General features: G+C 70.4%; 9 non-coding genes across 9 annotated transcripts; all 9 read left to right on the forward strand.

Moving 5' to 3' along the window:
- Positions 1-797: 797 nt before the first annotated feature.
- TRNAC-GCA (transfer RNA cysteine (anticodon GCA)) lies at positions 798-869 on the forward strand. The gene has a single exon. It is a non-coding gene; the product is annotated as a tRNA-Cys (tRNA).
- A 1,497-nt stretch (positions 870-2,366) lies between these two features.
- On the forward strand, positions 2,367-2,438 carry TRNAC-GCA (transfer RNA cysteine (anticodon GCA)). The gene has a single exon. It is a non-coding gene; the product is annotated as a tRNA-Cys (tRNA).
- Positions 2,439-3,945: 1,507 nt separating this feature from the next.
- TRNAC-GCA (transfer RNA cysteine (anticodon GCA)) lies at positions 3,946-4,017 on the forward strand. The gene has a single exon. It is a non-coding gene; the product is annotated as a tRNA-Cys (tRNA).
- Positions 4,018-7,088: 3,071 nt separating this feature from the next.
- TRNAC-GCA (transfer RNA cysteine (anticodon GCA)) lies at positions 7,089-7,160 on the forward strand. The gene has a single exon. It is a non-coding gene; the product is annotated as a tRNA-Cys (tRNA).
- A 1,512-nt stretch (positions 7,161-8,672) lies between these two features.
- TRNAC-GCA (transfer RNA cysteine (anticodon GCA)) lies at positions 8,673-8,744 on the forward strand. Its single transcript has one exon. It is a non-coding gene; the product is annotated as a tRNA-Cys (tRNA).
- A 1,512-nt stretch (positions 8,745-10,256) lies between these two features.
- Positions 10,257-10,328, forward strand: TRNAC-GCA (transfer RNA cysteine (anticodon GCA)). Its single transcript has one exon. It is a non-coding gene; the product is annotated as a tRNA-Cys (tRNA).
- A 1,512-nt stretch (positions 10,329-11,840) lies between these two features.
- On the forward strand, positions 11,841-11,912 carry TRNAC-GCA (transfer RNA cysteine (anticodon GCA)). Its single transcript has one exon. It is a non-coding gene; the product is annotated as a tRNA-Cys (tRNA).
- Positions 11,913-13,424: 1,512 nt separating this feature from the next.
- On the forward strand, positions 13,425-13,496 carry TRNAC-GCA (transfer RNA cysteine (anticodon GCA)). The gene has a single exon. It is a non-coding gene; the product is annotated as a tRNA-Cys (tRNA).
- Positions 13,497-15,008: 1,512 nt separating this feature from the next.
- On the forward strand, positions 15,009-15,080 carry TRNAC-GCA (transfer RNA cysteine (anticodon GCA)). The gene has a single exon. It is a non-coding gene; the product is annotated as a tRNA-Cys (tRNA).
- The last annotated feature ends 924 nt before the right edge of the window (positions 15,081-16,004 follow it).

Genomic DNA, 16,004 nt, shown 5'->3' on the forward strand with positions numbered 1-16,004 from the left:
CTGCAGGGCTCGGGGCCCTCCAAGCTGCTGGCGGGGGCCCAGGGAGCTTCCCAGATGGGGCAGAGGCGGCTAATGCAGCTGTCCCCGGGACAAGATCTGCCTCCCGAGGGGGACCGAGGGCCCAGACGGCTGGCAGCCACGAGAGACGGGAGCCCGGGAGTAAAGTGGCCCTTGGTGGGGCGGCTTCAAGCTGAGTGCAGAGGCCTGCCGGTGTCGCCCGGCCCGGCCCGGCCCGCCTGCTCCCAGCACCACAAACAGGGTGCGCAGTGGCGGCTCGGGGGTCCCGAGGGGACCGGCGCGCTCGGGAAGGGCAGCCCCGGAAGCCACTGCCAAGGGCGGGAGGCAGGACTGCATTTGCTTGGAGAGTCAGGGGGACCCTGGAGGCTGGCTGCCCCAAGTCAGCGCGGCCGCGCCCCTTTCAAAGCCAGGACGACCGGCCCTTCGGCCCATGCTCGCCCAGGCGCCAGTCTCGGGGCCGTGCGGGAGCTGCCGGACCAAACCAGGCTTTGGAACGTTGAGCTCGGGGACAGGGCTGGGGACCTTGGGGCCCCCTCTGTTGCAGGCAGCGTGGCAGTCCTCTGTGCCCGGGGAGTGGGCCACGTGGGTCCTGGGGACTAGGGCCAAGAGGCAGCCGGAGAGGCCGCAGGCCCGCCTGGGGGCTGTCGGGGAGCATCGGAGCCGGCCCGCTGGGCCCGGCGAGGCTTCACCCAGCCACTGGCAATGCCTCTGGAATCCAGCGGCACTGGGTGTGGCGGGCAGCTCGCAAAGGTGCTAATAGAGGCTGTCCCTGGGGGGAAGGGGGTATAGCTCAGGGGTAGAGCATTTGACTGCAGATCAAGAGGTCCCTGGTTCAAATCCAGGTGCCCCCTACCAGCTGCCTCCCCTTTTGGGCCGGCCACTGCGTCCTCTGCCTCCTGACCTCACAGGGCCCGGCCCAGGCCGACCTGGCACAGCACGACGTAGCCTGGCACGTGCCCTCCCCTGGAGACTTGGCCCAGGCCCAGGACACACCCTGCGTTCTGGGGGCCCTCACCACTGCCACAGCAAGCAGCTTGCATTTCCCCCCCCCCCCAGGCTTCAGGACACCTTTTCCTGAGCTCTTTTGGGGTATCGGCGCCCCGGGCCAGGAGACTCTGACACTCGGCCGGCACCTCTTCACAGAGCCAGTCCCGGCGGGGGCGGCTGCCCTCGCCCGAAGAGCTTGGCGGCAGCTTCGGCGGCTGGCCCACTTCTTTCTGCCCAGGGCCCGGGGCCTCAGGGGCGTCGGGGCAGCCGGGCCGAACGTGACCGTCTGAGGGTGGAGGCCCGGCTCCTCTGCCCTCCTCCAGGTCCTGTGCTACTTTGTGGCTGTTCCTGGGCAAAGCGGCCTTTCTTGTGCCCATTTTCCTAGGGCCTCCCGAAGGAGGCGTGCAGCTTGTGCCCGGTGGCCCGCCCGGGGTCCGACTCCTTGCCCGGGCGGGGTCCTTGCCGACCTCAGGCCCCTCAGATGCCTGGCTGCTGCGCAGGCCCGCGCACGGGAGTCGCGGGACAGCGAGGCCACCCGGCCGCCAGGCCCACGGCCTGCTGGCTCAGCCTGCAGGGCTCGGGGCCCTCCAAGCTGCTGGCGGGGGCCCAGGGAGCTTCCCAGATGGGGCAGAGGCGGCTAATGCAGCTGTCCCCGGGACAAGATCTGCCTCCCGAGGGGGACCGAGGGCCCAGACGGCTGGCAGCCACGAGAGACGGAAGCCCGGGAGTAAAGTGGCCCTTGGTGGGGCGGCTCCAAGCTGAGTGCAGCGGCCTGCCGGTGTCGCCCGGCCCGGCCCGCCTGCTCCCAGCACCACAAACAGGGTGCGCAGTGGCGGCTCGGGGGTCCCGAGGGGACCGGCGCGCTCGGGAAGGGCAGCCCCGGAAGCCACTGCCAAGGGCGGGAGGCAGGACTGCATTTGCTTGGAGAGTCAGGGGGACCCTGGAGGCTGGCTGCCCCAAGTCAGCGCGGCCGAGCCCCTTTCAAAGCCAGGACGACCGGCCCTTCGGCCCATGCTCGCCCAGGCGCCAGTCTCGGGGCCGTGGGGAAGCTGCCGGACCAAACCAGGCTTTGGAACGTTGAGCTCGGGGACAGGGCTGGGGGACCTTGGGGCCCCCTCTGTTGCAGGCAGCGTGGCAGTCCTCTGTGCCCGGGGAGTGGGCCACGTTGGTCCTGGGGACTAGGGCCAAGAGGCAGCCGGAGAGGCCGCAGGCCCGCCTGGGGGCTGTCGGGGAGCATCGGAGCCGGCCCGCTGGGCCCGGCGAGGCTTCACCCAGCCACTGGCAATGCCTCTGGAATCCAGCGGCACTGGGTGTGGCGGGCAGCTCGCAAAGGTGCTAATAGAGGCTGTCCCTGGGGGGAAGGGGGTATAGCTCAGGGGTAGAGCATTTGACTGCAGATCAAGAGGTCCCTGGTTCAAATCCAGGTGCCCCCTACCAGCTGCCTCCCCTTTTGGGCCTGCCACTGCGTCCTCTGCCTCCTGACCTCACGGGGCCCGGCCCAGGCCGACCTGGCACAGCACGACGTAGCCTGGCACATGCCCTCCCCTGGAGACTTGGCCCAGGCCCAGGACACACCCTGCGTTCTGGGGGCCCTCACCACTGCCACAGCAAGCAGCGGGCATTTTTCCCCCCCCCGCCCCCCAGGCTTCAGGACACCTTTTCCTGAGCTCTTTTGGGGTATCGGCGCCCCGGGCCAGGAGACTCTGACACTCGGCCGGCACCTCTTCACAGAGCCAGTCCCGGCGGGGGCGGCTGCACTCCCTGAAGAGCTTGGCGGCAGCTTCGGCGGCTGGCCCACTTCTTTCTGCCCAGGGCCCGGGGCCTCAGGGGCGTCGGGGCAGCCGGGCCGAACGTGACCGTCTGAGGGTGGAGGCCCGGCTCCTCTGCCCTCCTCCAGGTCCTGTGCTACTTTGTGGCTGTTCCTGGGCAAAGCGGCCTTTCTTGTGCCCATTTTCCTAGGGCCTCCCGAAGGAGGCGTGCAGCTTGTGCCCGGCTGGCCCGCCCGGGGTCTGACTCCTTGCCCGGGCGGGGTCCTTGCCGACCTCAGGCCCCTCAGATGCCTGGCTGCTGCGCAGGCCCGCGCACGGGAGTCGCGGGACGGCGAGGCCACCCGGCCGCCAGGCCCACGGCCTGCTGGCTCAGCCTGCAGGGCTCGGGGCCCTCCAAGCTGCTGGCGGGGGCCCAGGGAGCTTCCCAGATGGGGCAGAGGCGGCTAATGCAGCTGTCCCCGGGACAAGATCTGCCTCCCGAGGGGGACCGAGGGCCCAGACGGCTGGCAGCCACGAGAGACGGGAGCCCGGGAGTAAAGTGGCCCTTGGTGGGGCGGCTTCAAGCTGAGTGCAGAGGCCAGCCGGTGTCGCCCGGCCCGGCCCGGCCCGCCTGCTCCCAGCACCACAAACAGGGTGCGCAGTGGCGGCTCGGGGGTCCCGAGGGGACCGGCGCGCTCGGGAAGGGCAGCCCCGGAAGCCACTGCCAAGGGCGGGAGGCAGGACTGCATTTGCTTGGAGAGTCAGGGGGACCCTGGAGGCTGGCTGCCCCAAGTCAGCGCGGCCGCGCCCCTTTCAAAGCCAGGACGACCGGCCCTTCGGCCCATGCTCGCCCAGGCGCCAGTCTCGGGGCCGTGCGGGAGCTGCCGGACCAAACCAGGCTTTGGAACGTTGAGCTCGGGGACAGGGCTGGGGACCTTGGGGCCCCCTCTGTTGCAGGCAGCGTGGCAGTCCTCTGTGCCCGGGGAGTGGGCCACGTGGGTCCTGGGGACTAGGGCCAAGAGGCAGCCGGAGAGGCCGCAGGCCCGCCTGGGGGCTGTCGGGGAGCATCGGAGCCGGCCCGCTGGGCCCGGCGAGGCTTCACCCAGCCACTGGCAATGCCTCTGGAATCCAGCGGCACTGGGTGTGGCGGGCAGCTCGCAAAGGTGCTAATAGAGGCTGTCCCTGGGGGGAAGGGGGTATAGCTCAGGGGTAGAGCATTTGACTGCAGATCAAGAGGTCCCTGGTTCAAATCCAGGTGCCCCCTACCAGCTGCCTCCCCTTTTGGGCCGGCCACTGCGTCCTCTGCCTCCTGACCTCACAGGGCCCGGCCCAGGCCGACCTGGCACAGCACGACGTAGCCTGGCACGTGCCCTCCCCTGGAGACTTGGCCCAGGCCCAGGACACACCCTGCGTTCTGGGGGCCCTCACCACTGCCACAGCAAGCAGCTTGCATTTCCCCCCCCCCCCAGGCTTCAGGACACCTTTTCCTGAGCTCTTTTGGGGTATCGGCGCCCCGGGCCAGGAGACTCTGACACTCGGCCGGCACCTCTTCACAGAGCCAGTCCCGGCGGGGGCGGCTGCCCTCGCCCGAAGAGCTTGGCGGCAGCTTCGGCGGCTGGCCCACTTCTTTCTGCCCAGGGCCCGGGGCCTCAGGGGCGTCGGGGCAGCCGGGCCGAACGTGACCGTCTGAGGGTGGAGGCCCGGCTCCTCTGCCCTCCTCCAGGTCCTGTGCTACTTTGTGGCTGTTCCTGGGCAAAGCGGCCTTTCTTGTGCCCATTTTCCTAGGGCCTCCCGAAGGAGGCGTGCAGCTTGTGCCCGGTGGCCCGCCCGGGGTCCGACTCCTTGCCCGGGCGGGGTCCTTGCCGACCTCAGGCCCCTCAGATGCCTGGCTGCTGCGCAGGCCCGCGCACGGGAGTCGCGGGACGGCGAGGCCACCCGGCCGCCAGGCCCACGGCCTGCTGGCTCAGCCTGCAGGGCTCGGGGCCCTCCAAGCTGCTGGCGGGGGCCCAGGGAGCTTCCCAGATGGGGCAGAGGCGGCTAATGCAGCTGTCCCCGGGACAAGATCTGCCTCCCGAGGGGGACCGAGGGCCCAGACGGCTGGCAGCCACGAGAGACGGAAGCCCGGGAGTAAAGTGGCCCTTGGTGGGGCGGCTCCAAGCTGAGTGCAGCGGCCTGCCGGTGTCGCCCGGCCCGGCCCGCCTGCTCCCAGCACCACAAACAGGGTGCGCAGTGGCGGCTCGGGGGTCCCGAGGGGACCGGCGCGCTCGGGAAGGGCAGCCCCGGAAGCCACTGCCAAGGGCGGGAGGCAGGACTGCATTTGCTTGGAGAGTCAGGGGGACCCTGGAGGCTGGCTGCCCCAAGTCAGCGCGGCCGCGCCCCTTTCAAAGCCAGGACGACCGGCCCTTCGGCCCATGCTCGCCCAGGCGCCAGTCTCGGGGCCGTGCGGGAGCTGCCGGACCAAACCAGGCTTTGGAACGTTGAGCTCGGGGACAGGGCTGGGGACCTTGGGGCCCCCTCTGTTGCAGGCAGCGTGGCAGTCCTCTGTGCCCGGGGAGTGGGCCACGTGGGTCCTGGGGACTAGGGCCAAGAGGCAGCCGGAGAGGCCGCAGGCCCGCCTGGGGGCTGTCGGGGAGCATCGGAGGCGGCCCGCTGGGCCCGGCGAGGCTTCACCCAGCCACTGGCAATGCCTCTGGAATCCAGCGGCACTGGGTGTGGCGGGCAGCTCGCAAAGGTGCTAATAGAGGCTGTCCCTGGGGGGAAGGGGGTATAGCTCAGGGGTAGAGCATTTGACTGCAGATCAAGAGGTCACTGGTTCAAATCCAGGTGCCCCCTACCAGCTGCCTCCCCTTTTGGGCCGGCCACTGCGTCCTCTGCCTCCTGACCTCACAGGGCCCGGCCCAGGCCGACCTGGCACAGCACGACGTAGCCTGGCACGTGCCCTCCCCTGGAGACTTGGCCCAGGCCCAGGACACACCCTGCGTTCTGGGGGCCCTCACCACTGCCACAGCAAGCAGCGGGCATTTTTCCCCCCCCCCGCCCCCCAGGCTTCAGGACACCTTTTCCTGAGCTCTTTTGGGGTATCGGCGCCCCGGGCCAGGAGACTCTGACACTCGGCCGGCACCTCTTCACAGAGCCAGTCCCGGCGGGGGCGGCTGCACTCCCTGAAGAGCTTGGCGGCAGCTTCGGCGGCTGGCCCACTTCTTTCTGCCCAGGGCCCGGGGCCTCAGGGGCGTCGGGGCAGCCGGGCCGAACGTGACCGTCTGAGGGTGGAGGCCCGGCTCCTCTGCCCTCCTCCAGGTCCTGTGCTACTTTGTGGCTGTTCCTGGGCAAAGCGGCCTTTCTTGTGCCCATTTTCCTAGGGCCTCCCGAAGGAGGCGTGCAGCTTGTGCCCGGCTGGCCCGCCCGGGGTCCGACTCCTTGCCCGGGCGGGGTCCTTGCCGACCTCAGGCCCCTCAGATGCCTGGCTGCTGCGCAGGCCCGCGCACGGGAGTCGCGGGACGGCGAGGCCACCCGGCCGCCAGGCCCACGGCCTGCTGGCTCAGCCTGCAGGGCTCGGGGCCCTCCAAGCTGCTGGCGGGGGCCCAGGGAGCTTCCCAGATGGGGCAGAGGCGGCTAATGCAGCTGTCCCCGGGACAAGATCTGCCTCCCGAGGGGGACCGAGGGCCCAGACGGCTGGCAGCCACGAGAGACGGGAGCCCGGGAGTAAAGTGGCCCTTGGTGGGGCGGCTCCAAGCTGAGTGCAGCGGCCTGCCGGTGTCGCCCGGCCCGGCCCGCCTGCTCCCAGCACCACAAACAGGGTGCGCAGTGGCGGCTCGGGGGTCCCGAGGGGACCGGCGCGCTCGGGAAGGGCAGCCCCGGAAGCCACTGCCAAGGGCGGGAGGCAGGACTGCATTTGCTGGGAGAGTCAGGGGGACCCTGGAGGCTGGCTGCCCCAAATCCGCGCGGCCGCGCCCCTTTCAAAGCCAGGACGACCGGCCCTTCGGCCCATGCTCGCCCAGGCGCCAGTCTCGGGGCTGTGGGGAAGCTGCCGGACCAAACCAGGCTTTGGAACGTTGAGCTCGGGGACAGGGCTGGGGACCTTGGGGCCCCCTCTGTTGCAGGCAGCGTGGCAGTCCTCTGTGCCCGGGGAGTGGGCCACGTGGGTCCTGGGGACTAGGGCCAAGAGGCAGCCGGAGAGGCCGCAGGCCCGCCTGGGGGCTGTCGGGGAGCATCGGAGCCGGCCCGCTGGGCCCGGCGAGGCTTCACCCAGCCACTGGCAATGCCTCTGGAATCCAGCGGCACTGGGTGTGGCGGGCAGCTCGCAAAGGTGCTAATAGAGGCTGTCCCTGGGGGGAAGGGGGTATAGCTCAGGGGTAGAGCATTTGACTGCAGATCAAGAGGTCCCTGGTTCAAATCCAGGTGCCCCCTACCAGCTGCCTCCCCTTTTGGGCCGGCCACTGCGTCCTCTGCCTCCTGACCTCACAGGGCCCGGCCCAGGCCGACCTGGCACAGCACGACGTAGCCTGGCACATGCCCTCCCCTGGAGACTTGGCCCAGGCCCAGGACACACCCTGCGTTCTGGGGGCCCTCACCACTGCCACAGCAAGCAGCGGGCATTTCCCCCCCCCCCGCCCCCCAGGCTTCAGGACACCTTTTCCTGAGCTCTTTTGGGGTATCGGCGCCCCGGGCCAGGAGACTCTGACACTCGGCCGGCACCTCTTCACAGAGCCAGTCCCGGCGGGGGCGGCTGCACTCCCTGAAGAGCTTGGCGGCAGCTTCGGCGGCTGGCCCACTTCTTTCTGCCCAGGGCCCGGGGCCTCAGGGGCGTCGGGGCAGCCGGGCCGAACGTGACCGTCTGAGGGTGGAGGCCCGGCTCCTCTGCCCTCCTCCAGGTCCTGTGCTACTTTGTGGCTGTTCCTGGGCAAAGCGGCCTTTCTTGTGCCCATTTTCCTAGGGCCTCCCGAAGGAGGCGTGCAGCTTGTGCCCGGCTGGCCCGCCCGGGGTCTGACTCCTTGCCCGGGCGGGGTCCTTGCCGACCTCAGGCCCCTCAGATGCCTGGCTGCTGCGCAGGCCCGCGCACGGGAGTCGCGGGACGGCGAGGCCACCCGGCCGCCAGGCCCACGGCCTGCTGGCTCAGCCTGCAGGGCTCGGGGCCCTCCAAGCTGCTGGCGGGGGCCCAGGGAGCTTCCCAGATGGGGCAGAGGCGGCTAATGCAGCTGTCCCCGGGACAAGATCTGCCTCCCGAGGGGGACCGAGGGCCCAGACGGCTGGCAGCCACGAGAGACGGGAGCCCGGGAGTAAAGTGGCCCTTGGTGGGGCGGCTTCAAGCTGAGTGCAGAGGCCTGCCGGTGTCGCCCGGCCCGGCCCGGCCCGGCCCGCCTGCTCCCAGCACCACAAACAGGGTGCGCAGTGGCGGCTCGGGGGTCCCGAGGGGACCGGCGCGCTCGGGAAGGGCAGCCCCGGAAGCCACTGCCAAGGGCGGGAGGCAGGACTGCATTTGCTGGGAGAGTCAGGGGGACCCTTGAGGCTGGCTGCCCCAAATCCGCGCGGCCGCGCCCCTTTCAAAGCCAGGACGACCGGCCCTTCGGCCCATGCTCGCCCAGGCGCCAGTCTCGGGGCCGTGGGGAAGCTGCCGGACCAAACCAGGCTTTGGAACGTTGAGCTCGGGGACAGGGCTGGGGACCTTGGGGCCCCCTCTGTTGCAGGCAGCGTGGCAGTCCTCTGTGCCCGGGGAGTGGGCCACGTGGGTCCTGGGGACTAGGGCCAAGAGGCAGCCGGAGAGGCCGCAGGCCCGCCTGGGGGCTGTCGGGGAGCATCGGAGCCGGCCCGCTGGGCCCGGCGAGGCTTCACCCAGCCACTGGCAATGCCTCTGGAATCCAGCGGCACTGGGTGTGGCGGGCAGCTCGCAAAGGTGCTAATAGAGGCTGTCCCTGGGGGGAAGGGGGTATAGCTCAGGGGTAGAGCATTTGACTGCAGATCAAGAGGTCCCTGGTTCAAATCCAGGTGCCCCCTACCAGCTGCCTCCCCTTTTGGGCCGGCCACTGCGTCCTCTGCCTCCTGACCTCACAGGGCCCGGCCCAGGCCGACCTGGCACAGCACGACGTAGCCTGGCACATGCCCTCCCCTGGAGACTTGGCCCAGGCCCAGGACACACCCTGCGTTCTGGGGGCCCTCACCACTGCCACAGCAAGCAGCGGGCATTTCCCCCCCCCCCGCCCCCCAGGCTTCAGGACACCTTTTCCTGAGCTCTTTTGGGGTATCGGCGCCCCGGGCCAGGAGACTCTGACACTCGGCCGGCACCTCTTCACAGAGCCAGTCCCGGCGGGGGCGGCTGCACTCCCTGAAGAGCTTGGCGGCAGCTTCGGCGGCTGGCCCACTTCTTTCTGCCCAGGGCCCAGGGCCTCAGGGGCGTCGGGGCAGCCGGGCCGAACGTGACCGTCTGAGGGTGGAGGCCCGGCTCCTCTGCCCTCCTCCAGGTCCTGTGCTACTTTGTGGCTGTTCCTGGGCAAAGCGGCCTTTCTTGTGCCCATTTTCCTAGGGCCTCCCGAAGGAGGCGTGCAGCTTGTGCCCGGCTGGCCCGCCCGGGGTCCGACTCCTTGCCCGGGCGGGGTCCTTGCCGACCTCAGGCCCCTCAGATGCCTGGCTGCTGCGCAGGCCCGCGCACGGGAGTCGCGGGACGGCGAGGCCACCCGGCCGCCAGGCCCACGGCCTGCTGGCTCAGCCTGCAGGGCTCGGGGCCCTCCAAGCTGCTGGCGGGGGCCCAGGGAGCTTCCCAGATGGGGCAGAGGCGGCTAATGCAGCTGTCCCCGGGACAAGATCTGCCTCCCGAGGGGGACCGAGGGCCCAGACGGCTGGCAGCCACGAGAGACGGGAGCCCGGGAGTAAAGTGGCCCTTGGTGGGGCGGCTTCAAGCTGAGTGCAGAGGCCTGCCGGTGTCGCCCGGCCCGGCCCGGCCCGGCCCGCCTGCTCCCAGCACCACAAACAGGGTGCGCAGTGGCGGCTCGGGGGTCCCGAGGGGACCGGCGCGCTCGGGAAGGGCAGCCCCGGAAGCCACTGCCAAGGGCGGGAGGCAGGACTGCATTTGCTGGGAGAGTCAGGGGGACCCTTGAGGCTGGCTGCCCCAAATCCGCGCGGCCGCGCCCCTTTCAAAGCCAGGACGACCGGCCCTTCGGCCCATGCTCGCCCAGGCGCCAGTCTCGGGGCCGTGGGGAAGCTGCCGGACCAAACCAGGCTTTGGAACGTTGAGCTCGGGGACAGGGCTGGGGACCTTGGGGCCCCCTCTGTTGCAGGCAGCGTGGCAGTCCTCTGTGCCCGGGGAGTGGGCCACGTGGGTCCTGGGGACTAGGGCCAAGAGGCAGCCGGAGAGGCCGCAGGCCCGCCTGGGGGCTGTCGGGGAGCATCGGAGCCGGCCCGCTGGGCCCGGCGAGGCTTCACCCAGCCACTGGCAATGCCTCTGGAATCCAGCGGCACTGGGTGTGGCGGGCAGCTCGCAAAGGTGCTAATAGAGGCTGTCCCTGGGGGGAAGGGGGTATAGCTCAGGGGTAGAGCATTTGACTGCAGATCAAGAGGTCCCTGGTTCAAATCCAGGTGCCCCCTACCAGCTGCCTCCCCTTTTGGGCCGGCCACTGCGTCCTCTGCCTCCTGACCTCACAGGGCCCGGCCCAGGCCGACCTGGCACAGCACGACGTAGCCTGGCACATGCCCTCCCCTGGAGACTTGGCCCAGGCCCAGGACACACCCTGCGTTCTGGGGGCCCTCACCACTGCCACAGCAAGCAGCGGGCATTTCCCCCCCCCCCGCCCCCCAGGCTTCAGGACACCTTTTCCTGAGCTCTTTCGGGGTATCGGCGCCCCGGGCCAGGAGACTCTGACACTCGGCCGGCACCTCTTCACAGAGCCAGTCCCGGCGGGGGCGGCTGCACTCCCTGAAGAGCTTGGCGGCAGCTTCGGCGGCTGGCCCACTTCTTTCTGCCCAGGGCCCGGGGCCTCAGGGGCGTCGGGGCAGCCGGGCCGAACGTGACCGTCTGAGGGTGGAGGCCCGGCTCCTCTGCCCTCCTCCAGGTCCTGTGCTACTTTGTGGCTGTTCCTGGGCAAAGCGGCCTTTCTTGTGCCCATTTTCCTAGGGCCTCCCGAAGGAGGCGTGCAGCTTGTGCCCGGCTGGCCCGCCCGGGGTCTGACTCCTTGCCCGGGCGGGGTCCTTGCCGACCTCAGGCCCCTCAGATGCCTGGCTGCTGCGCAGGCCCGCGCACGGGAGTCGCGGGACGGCGAGGCCACCCGGCCGCCAGGCCCACGGCCTGCTGGCTCAGCCTGCAGGGCTCGGGGCCCTCCAAGCTGCTGGCGGGGGCCCAGGGAGCTTCCCAGATGGGGCAGAGGCGGCTAATGCAGCTGTCCCCGGGACAAGATCTGCCTCCCGAGGGGGACCGAGGGCCCAGACGGCTGGCAGCCACGAGAGACGGGAGCCCGGGAGTAAAGTGGCCCTTGGTGGGGCGGCTTCAAGCTGAGTGCAGAGGCCTGCCGGTGTCGCCCGGCCCGGCCCGGCCCGGCCCGCCTGCTCCCAGCACCACAAACAGGGTGCGCAGTGGCGGCTCGGGGGTCCCGAGGGGACCGGCGCGCTCGGGAAGGGCAGCCCCGGAAGCCACTGCCAAGGGCGGGAGGCAGGACTGCATTTGCTGGGAGAGTCAGGGGGACCCTTGAGGCTGGCTGCCCCAAATCCGCGCGGCCGCGCCCCTTTCAAAGCCAGGACGACCGGCCCTTCGGCCCATGCTCGCCCAGGCGCCAGTCTCGGGGCCGTGGGGAAGCTGCCGGACCAAACCAGGCTTTGGAACGTTGAGCTCGGGGACAGGGCTGGGGACCTTGGGGCCCCCTCTGTTGCAGGCAGCGTGGCAGTCCTCTGTGCCCGGGGAGTGGGCCACGTGGGTCCTGGGGACTAGGGCCAAGAGGCAGCCGGAGAGGCCGCAGGCCCGCCTGGGGGCTGTCGGGGAGCATCGGAGCCGGCCCGCTGGGCCCGGCGAGGCTTCACCCAGCCACTGGCAATGCCTCTGGAATCCAGCGGCACTGGGTGTGGCGGGCAGCTCGCAAAGGTGCTAATAGAGGCTGTCCCTGGGGGGAAGGGGGTATAGCTCAGGGGTAGAGCATTTGACTGCAGATCAAGAGGTCCCTGGTTCAAATCCAGGTGCCCCCTACCAGCTGCCTCCCCTTTTGGGCCGGCCACTGCGTCCTCTGCCTCCTGACCTCACAGGGCCCGGCCCAGGCCGACCTGGCACAGCACGACGTAGCCTGGCACATGCCCTCCCCTGGAGACTTGGCCCAGGCCCAGGACACACCCTGCGTTCTGGGGGCCCTCACCACTGCCACAGCAAGCAGCGGGCATTTCCCCCCCCCCCGCCCCCCAGGCTTCAGGACACCTTTTCCTGAGCTCTTTTGGGGTATCGGCGCCCCGGGCCAGGAGACTCTGACACTCGGCCGGCACCTCTTCACAGAGCCAGTCCCGGCGGGGGCGGCTGCACTCCCTGAAGAGCTTGGCGGCAGCTTCGGCGGCTGGCCCACTTCTTTCTGCCCAGGGCCCGGGGCCTCAGGGGCGTCGGGGCAGCCGGGCCGAACGTGACCGTCTGAGGGTGGAGGCCCGGCTCCTCTGCCCTCCTCCAGGTCCTGTGCTACTTTGTGGCTGTTCCTGGGCAAAGCGGCCTTTCTTGTGCCCATTTTCCTAGGGCCTCCCGAAGGAGGCGTGCAGCTTGTGCCCGGCTGGCCCGCCCGGGGTCTGACTCCTTGCCCGGGCGGGGTCCTTGCCGACCTCAGGCCCCTCAGATGCCTGGCTGCTGCGCAGGCCCGCGCACGGGAGTCGCGGGACGGCGAGGCCACCCGGCCGCCAGGCCCACGGCCTGCTGGCTCAGCCTGCAGGGCTCGGGGCCCTCCAAGCTGCTGGCGGGGGCCCAGGGAGCTTCCCAGATGGGGCAGAGGCGGCTAATGCAGCTGTCCCCGGGACAAGATCTGCCTCCCGAGGGGGACCGAGGGCCCAGACGGCTGGCAGCCACGAGAGACGGGAGCCCGGGAGTAAAGTGGCCCTTGGTGGGGCGGCTTCAAGCTGAGTGCAGAGGCCTGCCGGTGTCGCCCGGCCCGGCCCGGCCCGGCCCGCCTGCTCCCAGCACCACAAACAGGGTGCGCAGTGGCGGCTCGGGGGTCCCGAGGGGACCGGCGCGCTCGGGAAGGGCAGCCCCGGAAGCCACTGCCAAGGGCGGGAGGCAGGACTGCATTTGCTGGGAGAGTCAGGGGGACCCTTGAGGCTGGCTGCCCCAAATCCGCGCGGCCGCGCCCCTTTCAAAGCCAGGACGACCGGCCCTTCGGCCCATGCTCGCCCAGGCGCCAGTCTCGGGGCCGTGGGGAAGCTGCCGGACCAAACCAGGCTTTGGAACGTTGAGCTCGGGGACAGGGCTGGGGACCTTGGGGCCCCCTCTGTTGCAGGCAGCGTGGCAGTCCTCTGTGCCCGGGGAGTGGGCCACGTGGGTCCTGGGGACTAGGGCCAAGAGGCAGCCGGAGAGGCCACAGGCCCGCCTGGGGGCTGTCGGGGAGCATCGGAGCCGGCCCGCTGGGCCCGGCGAGGCTTCACCCAGCCACTGGCAATGCCTCTGGAATCCAGCGGCACTGGGTGTGGCGGGCAGCTCGCAAAGGTGCTAATAGAGGCTGTCCCTGGGGGGAAGGGGGTATAGCTCAGGGGTAGAGCATTTGACTGCAGATCAAGAGGTCCCTGGTTCAAATCCAGGTGCCCCCTACCAGCTGCCTCCCCTTTTGGGCCGGCCACTGCGTCCTCTGCCTCCTGACCTCACAGGGCCCGGCCCAGGCCGACCTGGCACAGCACGACGTAGCCTGGCACATGCCCTCCCCTGGAGACTTGGCCCAGGCCCAGGACACACCCTGCGTTCTGGGGGCCCTCACCACTGCCACAGCAAGCAGCGGGCATTTCCCCCCCCCCCGCCCCCCAGGCTTCAGGACACCTTTTCCTGAGCTCTTTTGGGGTATCGGCGCCCCGGGCCAGGAGACTCTGACACTCGGCCGGCACCTCTTCACAGAGCCAGTCCCGGCGGGGGCGGCTGCACTCCCTGAAGAGCTTGGCGGCAGCTTCGGCGGCTGGCCCACTTCTTTCTGCCCAGGGCCCGGGGCCTCAGGGGCGTCGGGGCAGCCGGGCCGAACGTGACCGTCTGAGGGTGGAGGCCCGGCTCCTCTGCCCTCCTCCAGGTCCTGTGCTACTTTGTGGCTGTTCCTGGGCAAAGCGGCCTTTCTTGTGCCCATTTTCCTAGGGCCTCCCGAAGGAGGCGTGCAGCTTGTGCCCGGCTGGCCCGCCCGGGGTCTGACTCCTTGCCCGGGCGGGGTCCTTGCCGACCTCAGGCCCCTCAGATGCCTGGCTGCTGCGCAGGCCCGCGCACGGGAGTCGCGGGACGGCGAGGCCACCCGGCCGCCAGGCCCACGGCCTGCTGGCTCAGCCTGCAGGGCTCGGGGCCCTCCAAGCTGCTGGCGGGGGCCCAGGGAGCTTCCCAGATGGGGCAGAGGCGGCTAATGCAGCTGTCCCCGGGACAAGATCTGCCTCCCGAGGGGGACCGAGGGCCCAGACGGCTGGCAGCCACGAGAGACGGGAGCCCGGGAGTAAAGTGGCCCTTGGTGGGGCGGCTTCAAGCTGAGTGCAGAGGCCTGCCGGTGTCGCCCGGCCCGGCCCGGCCCGGCCCGCCTGCTCCCAGCACCACAAACAGGGTGCGCAGTGGCGGCTCGGGGGTCCCGAGGGGACCGGCGCGCTCGGGAAGGGCAGCCCCGGAAGCCACTGCCAAGGGCGGGAGGCAGGACTGCATTTGCTGGGAGAGTCAGGGGGACCCTTGAGGCTGGCTGCCCCAAATCCGCGCGGCCGCGCCCCTTTCAAAGCCAGGACGACCGGCCCTTCGGCCCATGCTCGCCCAGGCGCCAGTCTCGGGGCCGTGGGGAAGCTGCCGGACCAAACCAGGCTTTGGAACGTTGAGCTCGGGGACAGGGCTGGGGACCTTGGGGCCCCCTCTGTTGCAGGCAGCGTGGCAGTCCTCTGTGCCCGGGGAGTGGGCCACGTGGGTCCTGGGGACTAGGGCCAAGAGGCAGCCGGAGAGGCCGCAGGCCCGCCTGGGGGCTGTCGGGGAGCATCGGAGCCGGCCCGCTGGGCCCGGCGAGGCTTCACCCAGCCACTGGCAATGCCTCTGGAATCCAGCGGCACTGGGTGTGGCGGGCAGCTCGCAAAGGTGCTAATAGAGGCTGTCCCTGGGGGGAAGGGGGTATAGCTCAGGGGTAGAGCATTTGACTGCAGATCAAGAGGTCCCTGGTTCAAATCCAGGTGCCCCCTACCAGCTGCCTCCCCTTTTGGGCCGGCCACTGCGTCCTCTGCCTCCTGACCTCACGGGGCCCGGCCCAGGCCGACCTGGCACAGCACGACGTAGCCTGGCACGTGCCCTCCCCTGGAGACTTGGCCCAGGCCCAGGACACACCCTGCGTTCTGGGGGCCCTCACCACTGCCACAGCAAGCAGCGGGCATTTCCCCCCCCCCGCCCCCCAGGCTTCAGGACACCTTTTCCTGAGCTCTTTTGGGGTATCGGCGCCCCGGGCCAGGAGACTCTGACACTCGGCCGGCACCTCTTCACAGAGCCAGTCCCGGCGGGGGCGGCTGCACTCCCTGAAGAGCTTGGCGGCAGCTTCGGCGGCTGGCCCACTTCTTTCTGCCCAGGGCCCGGGGCCTCAGGGGCGTCGGGGCAGCCGGGCCGAACGTGACCGTCTGAGGGTGGAGGCCCGGCTCCTCTGCCCTCCTCCAGGTCCTGTGCTACTTTGTGGCTGTTCCTGGGCAAAGCGGCCTTTCTTGTGCCCATTTTCCTAGGGCCTCCCGAAGGAGGCGTGCAGCTTGTGCCCGGCTGGCCCGCCCGGGGTCTGACTCCTTGCCCGGGCGGGGTCCTTGCCGACCTCAGGCCCCTCAGATGCCTGGCTGCTGCGCAGGCCCGCGCACGGGAGTCGCGGGACGGCGAGGCCACCCGGCCGCCAGGCCCACGGCCTGCTGGCTCAGCCTGCAGGGCTCGGGGCCCTCCAAGCTGCTGGCGGGGGCCCAGGGAGCTTCCCAGATGGGGCAGAGGCGGCTAATGCAGCTGTCCCCGGGACAAGATCTGCCTCCCGAGGGGGACCGAGGGCCCAGACGGCTGGCAGCCACGAGAGACGGGAGCCCGGGAGTAAAGTGGCCCTTGGTGGGGCGGCTTCAAGCTGAGTGCAGAGGCCTGCCGGTGTC

Source organism: Sminthopsis crassicaudata, chromosome 5 (genome assembly GCF_048593235.1).
Source record: "Sminthopsis crassicaudata isolate SCR6 chromosome 5, ASM4859323v1, whole genome shotgun sequence".
In the NCBI taxonomy this organism is placed as follows: Eukaryota; Metazoa; Chordata; class Mammalia; order Dasyuromorphia; family Dasyuridae; genus Sminthopsis; species Sminthopsis crassicaudata.